This window comes from Schistocerca serialis, chromosome 2, assembly GCF_023864345.2.
Source record: "Schistocerca serialis cubense isolate TAMUIC-IGC-003099 chromosome 2, iqSchSeri2.2, whole genome shotgun sequence".
NCBI classification, from domain to species: domain Eukaryota; kingdom Metazoa; phylum Arthropoda; class Insecta; order Orthoptera; family Acrididae; genus Schistocerca; species Schistocerca serialis.
The window spans coordinates 872270494-872279689 of NC_064639.1; the positions used below are offsets into that span (position 1 = coordinate 872270494).

The 9196-nt window shown below is 42.4% G+C and overlaps 1 pseudogene; it reads right to left on the reverse strand.

Annotated features, from left to right (window-relative positions):
- Nucleotides 1–2363: 2363 nt before the first annotated feature.
- Nucleotides 2364–2481, reverse strand: LOC126459105 (5S ribosomal RNA; annotated as a pseudogene).
- Nucleotides 2482–9196: the final 6715 nt, after the last annotated feature.

Genomic DNA, 9196 nt, shown 5'->3' on the forward strand with positions numbered 1-9196 from the left:
TGTCCTTTCCCTTTTGTGTTATCCCACTATATGTTTGTGTACCCTTGTGTATTTTTTTTCTTCCTGTCTCTGTGTACTGTTTCATAGAACTTTTTTCTCTTCTAATACTAAGTTACATTCACTATGATGAGGAATACTGTTATCCTCAAATACAATTGGCATTAATAATGTGTTATTTACTTTGTAAAGATGTTTAGACATTATTTATTCTGTTTTGTGTTAATGCTCATGTGTGAAGTTGATGTTTCGAAAGTTACTCTGATCTTTTATGTATGTACTTATGTCATAATTCCTGTAACACTGATGTATATGTTATTTCGATTCTTTTGTAAAGCCCATATTACTACAAATGTTATCTGTATTATTATGTTTTTAATGATGTATTTTGTACCTTTGTAATTGTATTCTTATGTTATAAAATTGTAATTGTCACCAGTTCATGATATTATTAACTTGTTAGTTACATTACACTGCACACGTTTCTGTTGGTCATAGTATATGGACAATATGTGAGAAGTAGGGACTGTTAGTGTTTGCACATGTGTTAATAATTCAGCAAGGGACTGGATAACAGCATTGCTGGTTCTAAGGACAATTTCAAAAACTTTGTGAGTGCACAAGTGGTGGTTTATGGACGTGCTATATTATCCGCAAGACTCTTCAATGGTGATTGTGCACCTGCACAGTCACAACAGATGGCTGCTGGCTATCCCTACAAGGACTACAGTGGGTCTGCATCTTTGATGACCCACCAGTACCATTATCTCTACAAGGACTACAGTGGGTCTACATCTTTGATGATCCATCAATACCATTATTTCTACAAGGACAGCAGTGGGTCTGCACCTCTGGTGGCCCACCAATACTGTAATCTCTACCAGGACTACAGTGGGTCTGCTCTGTGATGACCTACCCACCAATATTCTTCAAAACTTCGACTGACTCTGCTGTGGGTTTGCTCCGTTGTGGCGCATTACCTGTCAGCATGTCAAGAGTCAGCACTGTCTTTCAGTTGGAAGGACAACAGTACTTCTTCAAGACTGCATGGAAATCCACTACTTCCGTGTGCATTTTCTTTTACTGCTCAGACTTTGAGAAAAACACTACTATTTTACCGTAATGAACGATCAGGACTGTCTTTATGGACTGTGAGAAAATTTGAGCTTTTGACCAACATTGTATCAATAAGTGTCTGCATTTGATTTCTTTGTTATTGTAATTATGAAAAATTTTTTCAAATCTGTATTGGCCACTGCCCAAATCAATTTGTAAAATTTTTTGTGGGGAGCATGGGGGCTATGTAAGTAGGCTGTTTAGGTTTTTTTATTGGTAACGCCAACTCTGTATGAAAATCACTGGCTGTGCTGTGTGCAGTCTGTGGCTGCTTTGCATTGTTGTAATACTCGCCATTGTAGTGTTGGGCAGCGGCAGCTGGCTGTGAACAGCGCGTAGCGTTGCGCAGTTGGAGGTGAGCCGCCAGCAGTGGTGGATGTGGGGAGAGAGATGGCGGAGTTTTGAAATTTGTCATGAACTGCTATATTTATATATGATGATATCAAGGTAAATACATTGTTTGTTCTCAATTAATATCTTTCATTTGCTAACTATCCCTATCAGTAGTTAGTGCCTTCCATAGTTTGAATCTTTTATTTAGCTGGCAGTAGTGGCGCTCGCTGTATTCCAGTAGCTTGAGCAGCGAAGATTTTTGTGAGGTAAGTGATTTGTGAAAGGTATAGTTTAATGTTAGTCAGGGCCATTCTTTTGTAGGGAATTTTGAAAGTCAGATTGCGTTGCGCTAACAAAATATTGTGTGTCAGGTTAAGCACAGTCTTGTATAAATTGTTCAAAGGGGACGTTTCAACGTGGCCATTCAGACGGCCAGGTAGAAGATATGGCTCGCCCTCCTTGTTTCCTATCAAGAAATAAAGAATGTAGATGTAAATAAACAGTACGGTACGTGTAAACTTGTACGTCTATTAGTTGTAAATAATCTGGTAAACAGTAATGTTAGACAAAGCGGTTGACAAAGTTACTTCCACTACTGTTTACTCTGGCTTCTCCGACCCCATTTTCCGTACCTGATATTGTTCAGTGGAACTTTCTGTATGATCTGTTAAATTTTTGCACGCTCCTACCAAAACACCCTGTATATGGTTTTCTTTCCACTCCGTCTTCAGGCCACGAATGGCGTACCGGGACCATCCGACCGCCGTGTCATCCTCAGTGGAGGATGCGGATAGGAGGGGCGTGGGGTCAGCACACCGCTCTCACGGTCATTATGATGGTATTCTTGACCGAAGCCGCTACTATTTGGCCGAGTAGCTCCTCAATTGGCACCACGAGGCTGAGTGCACCCCGAAAAATGGCAACAGCGCAAGGCAGCCTGGATGGTCGCCCATCCAAGTGCCGACCACGCCCGACAGCGCTTAACTTCGGTGATCACACGGGAACCGGTGTATCCACTGCAACAAGGCCGTTGCCTGTATATTTTAAAACATATATTGTTGTTTTAAGAGTTGTGGTCCAGTTAAAGCTGCTAGGTTGAGTTAGGCAATGGGTCACATGATCAAGTTTTTAAAAAGTCTGGCAGAGCTTTTACTGCTTTTTTTGGTAAGGATGGTCTGTTGGTAAGGTTGTGTGGCCAGAGGACGGTGTGGGGTTCAGCGTTACATGGGACTTAAAAATATTTCGATGTGATCCAGATCGGGACTTAGAAACATTTTGTTGTGCATCAATTTGGGACTTAGAAATATTTTACAACTCTGAACGTCAGTGTGCGTAGACTTCTAGTTGGTCTATCAGCGAGAGAACATAACTGCCGCGGCGAATTTTTTAATCGGTAGAAATCATGTAGCTCACGAGGAACGGAAATGAGGAAACAAGAAATTTGTGGCACAACTTTATTAAAACAAGGGATCGGTTGACAGGACACATTATGAGACATCAAGGGCTCGCTATTTTAGTACTGGAGGGAAACGTGTGTGTGGGGGCTGGGGGGGGGGGTAAAAATCGCAGAGGGAGACCAATAGATGAATAACTATTCAGATTCAGAAGCGTGTAGGTTGCAGTAGTTCTTCAGAGATGGAGAGGCTTGCACAGGATAGAGTATAGCATGGAGAGCTGCATCAAAACAGTCTTTGGACTGAAGAGCACAACAACATAGAGACTTGTACTGAGCTATTCACCTTTAAGATTTTGTTGCAGTTTAAGTGATTTAATTCACATTTACATGCCTTACTGGTTCAAATGGCTCTAAGCACTATGGGACTTAACATCTGACGGCATCAGTCCCCTAGACTTAGAACTACTTAAACCTAACTAACCAAAGAACATCACACACATCCATGTCCGAGGAGGGATCCGAACCTGCCGCCGTAGCAGCAGCGCAGTTCCGAACTGAAACGCCTAGAACCGCTCGGCTACTGCGGCCGGCTACATGCCTTAGTTTAGTTAGCTCCATGTTCAATAGCTCATTTGAACGATTATTTTTCTTCGAAATGATGTGGAACGAGTCAGTCAGGATATGTAGACATGATTAATGGTAACATTAATAAACATTATTTTTAGACCTACTCATGACACTGCCCTCGTTTTTTTGTACTGGATGCCTGCTTTTAAGCAGAAATTCGTCAGCGTAGTAGGAGATGTCCAGAAGAAATGATTTTAAATTAGAGTCAAAACTTGCTTGGCTGCCTTTCAGACATTGTATGTTATTAGGCAAATGATCAAAAATTTAACAATGGATAATAGAGGTCTTTCCCTCTCCCTCCCCTCTAGTGTTGTAGGTGTGCATCTTAATGTTCTTCTCAAAGTGTGATGAATTATTTATGACGAATTTCATTAGCTAATATACATTTTATGAAGACACAGGTGAAATGCCTAGCTCCTTCAAGAGTCATCTACGTGATGCCCATAGGTGAACACCATATACTATTGTAATTTCTCGATTTTGTGCAATCAATACTTTCTTTATAAGTGATGAGTTGCCTCAATAAATTATTCCGTGGACATTACTGAGTGGGAATATGCAAAATACGTCAGGAGGTTGGTACATTTCTTTCCAGGATTAACAACTATACGAAGAGCAAAAGTAGCTGAACTTAATTGTTTGAGAAGCTCAGCAATATGCTTCCCCCAGTTCAGGTTGTCATCAGTACGTACACCGAAAAATTTGAAGCATTCCACCCTATTTACTGATTCCTGCTCATGTGCTACATCAGTTGTTGGTACGACTGATTGTTGTACAGAACTGAATGTAATATTTAGGGAGAGTCTATTTTCAGAGAACCATTTAATAATTCCTTGGAAAATATCATTTACCAATTCTTTTGCTGCTTTCTCCCTAATGGGATTTGTTATAACGCTAGTTTTGTCTGCAAAAAAGTACCAATTTTGCTTGTCGAATGTTTACAGCTGTCACTGCTTATGAACGCTCTGCTGGCACTGTAAAGTTAAAGGTTTTGAATTCTATATATATATTGTTCAGTAACTACCCATGTGAGACCACTACTCGGCGTAGATTGAGTGTGATTCGGATAGGCACACGATTTTAACTGATCCTTTGGTTGTGAGTGATATTACTCTCACGGGATCGCATCCTGAGTATTTCCCCCTTTATAATTCACGGCTATTTATTAATTTGTGTATGAGGCGGTAGAGGGCTGGGTGGGGAGGGAAAGGTACTGGGACTACCAATAAACTATATTTAGGCAACAACCACAATCTTTACAATGATAAAGACACATTAACATGGAGATGATAGCGAGCAAAGAAAAACTGAAGGTAAAAAACGCAGCATAAGTAGTAAACAATGATTTAGGTTAAAAAACGACCAAATAAAAAGACTTCAGGCCAGAGCACAAGTGTCTTGCACAACGAAGTCAAGATCTTGAATTGCTGCAGATGCATAAAATGAAATCTGCGGCTTCGTTCATAGAGAGAAAGAAGACAAATTTGTCAATTACAAAATTGACCTAAGGCCAAATAAAGGGTAAATTTCATCAGTAAGTAAGTCAAGTTAAGTTACAGACAGGTACAGCACAAGCGGCTAACGAAGTGAAATAAGTCCAATAAAAAAAAGGCGTATCAAAGTGAGGTAAGCTGTGCAATGAAGATACAATGAACAATTACGGACTACAAACGTAGATACTAGAACTAAAATTATAGCGGAAAGATACCTTTAACTCTTACTAACAAGGAACTTCGACTGTTTTTTTTTTTTTAATTCATGTACTGAATTAACGACTGGTGGCATATAACGAGCTTTATAATTGGTGAACGTGCTTCAGGATTTGCCCGAAATCTGCTGAATACACAATAGGTTCTTGCGGAAAAATGTCCAAGCAAACGATAGCATGAAATTATACTAAAGGACGCCTTTAAATGGCGTTTCTTAGATTTGCATGAAGCTTTAAAGAAACCTTTTAAAATAAAGCACATAAAAATTGAACAAGTGAAATATTGCCGGCCGGTGTCACCGAGCGGTTCTAGGCGCTTCAGTCTGGAACCGCGCGACCGCAACGGTCGCAGGTGCGAATCCTGCCTAAGGCATTGATGTGTGTGATGTCCTTAGGTTAGTTAGGTTTAAGTAGTTTTAAGTTCTAGGGGGCTGATGGCCTCAGATGTTAAGTCCCATAGTGCTCAGAGCCATTCGAACCATTTGAACCAGGGCTAGATATAACACCTAGAAGCGTTTTAATCATCATAACTAACAAATAATAAAGAGACAGAGGACTATTACCTGACCACGATATTATTGCTCTTGGCCTTCCGTGGTCGTTATAGGAAGCACGCGCTGACTTTACAGTAAACAAGTGCAGTGGTGACTGAGGAAAGCGCATGGCACTGTGAACGATATCAAGACAGTTGTGCATATACCAAGAAGTGGCTGAGCGTGTCCTCTTGAAATATCACGATAAAAACTCATGGTAAGTCGACCGAAGCACTCTCAATGTACTTAGCTGCCCAATTGTCTTGCCAAAGTTTATCTTTTTAAATGGACGTATTACAGGATCCCCCAACGGCCTTGCCGCAGTGGTAACACGAGTTCCCATCTTATCACCGAAGTTAAGCGCTGTCGGGCTTCATTAGCACTTGGATGCGTGACCGTCTGGGTCCGCCGAGCGCTGTTGGCAAGCGGGGAGCACTCAGCCCTTGTGAGGCAGATTGAGGAGCTACTTGAATGTGAAGTAGCGGCTCCGGGCACGAAAACTGAGAACGACCGGGAGAGCGGTGTGCTGACCACATGCCACTCCTTATCCGCATCCAGTGGCGCCTATCACCTGAGGATAACACGACGTCCGGTCGGTACCATTGGGTCTTCCGAGGCCTGTCCGAACGGATTTTGTTACAAAATCTATTTAGTTACTGTACAGAGAAGCCCTCGATAGTTAAGCATTAGATACATACATAGAGAGAAGTAAACACAAATTTAAAGCAGTTGCGTAAAATAAGTTTAACAAGCACATAAAGCACTAGCTAAATAAACGGAATGAACACTATTTCCATAGAATGCAAGACACTACAGGCAGGCAAATTATAGGTAACCTAAATATTAGGTGCCAAACAAAAAACTAAACATCTTAAAAATGCCGACAAACATGAGACAAAGAACATGTCAGGTAATCTTCAAAATAACGGAACAGAAAGCGTCTCTTAAACACACCGCAAGAGAGCCACTCTGCTCAGTAACAGATAACAAATCTGTAACTTGATCTACTGTCACCACAGTTAGTATCAAGCCACAAACGAGCGCCTTTATCTCGCAACATCAGACCGGAGTAATGGCAGCAATATGAAATTGGTGCAGAGGGAACCAGGATGCGTTATGAAGCACAAACTAAACGCCTGTTACCAAAAGATCCTATCATAGTGAACAGTATGGGCAAGTGACAGTTCCCTATGCGGACTCGCTTCCCTCAACGCTTGGGTGAAGGACAGATGTTCCCAACCGGCGTGGTGGCGCAGCTAACTCTCCAGCGATGTTCGGCCAACGCGGAGCGCTCACGCGTCCTCCTGTTTAGCCGCGCACTACTGCAACAAAGTCTCCTCTGGTCTCCCAGCAACGGGTCAGAGGCACACCTAACACAGATACTAACGATACTACTCTCTCGCGCGAGGCACAGTTTATGTAGTTCACTAATGTGCCTGTGCTAAATTAAAGTGCCTTATGATTGATCCATGTTTGTAAGGGCTTAAAGCAACAGTACACGAGTGAACATCTCTTATTCAGATGAGCCACATTCACTTTTAATGTCGTACAATTGTCCTCTGCCGGTTAGGTAGGAACTAATTAATGCTGATGTGCAATTAATTTCTCGTCTTGAATTTGTTACCAATCCCCCAGTGACTTTACACACTTGGGATCTCTGAGCCCTCAATGCCATACAACCCTTTCTATTCTTTGTAAATGAATGTAAAACAACGATAAGGGTAGAACTCAATTAGGACAATAAGTTATTTAGGCGCCAACTCCGTCGAGGGTCAATCATTTTCCTGTTCAATAATGATCTGGCAAGTAGCAAAAATTGAATTAGAAAAAAATGTGTTCGCTACTTTTGTAAAGATAACTCAACACATACATGACTATTTTCATCAGTAGCTGAACTCGAATGTAGGAAGAGGGCAAGCAACAAAACTCTCCAATAACCATTCCAACTACGAAGAGAATCCAGAAAGTAAGTTCCGACTACTTACAAAGAAAACGTAAACGTCAATAAGTAAGAAATATTTATTGCAGTAATTACATAGGTACACTGGCTACTTCTCAACATAGTCACCACCATTGTTCAGACATTTATCGTTACGGTTATAGACGTCTGCCGCCAACGTGCGGAGGCACGAAGTCACTTTAGACTGCACCTCTGCGTTGTTGCGGAAACGTTTTCCTGCCAGGAAACGCTTCATGAGACGAAAAAGATGAAGGTCCCTTGGGGCTAGGTTGGGGCTGTAAGGTGGATATTCGAAAATCTTCCACCCCACTGATTCAACACATTTCGTGTTGCGTTGGTTATATGTGGTCTTGCGTTGTTATGCAGAAGTGAAATGTCTCTTGTCAAGATCCGCACATCTCTTGTTGCGAATCGCCTTCCTCAGATTTTTCGGTGTCTGGCAATACCGCACAGCATTTATGGTCTGCCCTCGAGGTAAAAACTCGCACAGGAGTTGATGAGACGGAAAAGATGGAGGTCACTTAGAGCGAGGTTGGGCCTACAGGGAGGATCTCCCGTCCAGTCTGATTCAACACATTTCGTGAGCCGTTGACTATATGTGGTCTTGTATTGTCATGCACAGGTATAATGCCTCTTGTCAACGTCCTCATGGCTCTTGTTATGGATCGCCCTCCTCTAATTTTCCAATGTCTCACAGTACCGATCGGCATTTATAGTCTGTCCATGCAGTAAAAGTTGGCACAGCATGCTACATCGATCCCAGAAGACACACATAATCTTTTTGAGAAACCGCCTGCTTGAATTTGGTCTTCACAGGCGAACCGCTATGCCACCAGTGCATGGGTTGTTGTTTCGTTTCTGGCGTGGCATCCGATTCCCACGTTTTATCCCTAGTGACGACGTGGTCGAGAAACTTGCCACCTTTCTCTGCATACCACTGAAGGAATGTCAATGCTTCGATCAAATATTTGGTTCTGTGTTCAGCTGTCCGTTGTCTCCGCAACCATCTCGCACACACTTTATGAAAACCGAGGTCCTGGGAGACAGTTCCGTGCAGCAGTGAGGGGAACTGATGAGAGAGTTCTGAAATTGTGAAGCGCCGGTTCTGAAAAACTTCTTGCTGCAATCTTTCTATCACTTCTGATGCCACCAGAGACGGTCGGCCAGTATGATCTTCGTAGTAAATATTGGTTCGTCCTTCAGTGAATTGCCTGCGCCTTCGTCTGACCATTCCCTTTCGCTTTTAATGCCGTGTCGATACACGTTGCACATTTGGCGATGGATCTCTGCTGGACATTGCTACTGACCGTGCAAAAATCGGACAACTGCTGAAACTCGCAGTTGGCAAGACACATTGTCAGAGCAGCCATTTTATCCCAGCGCTGTGCGGTAACCATTGCCATTACAAGACTGAAACTGCACTGCATTATTCCCGTGTACCTCCTCTCTGCTCCTGGGCATGCGAATTCCTATCCAACCACTCGTGCCATTTCTGGACGCGGTCGAAACTTATTTTCTGGATGAAC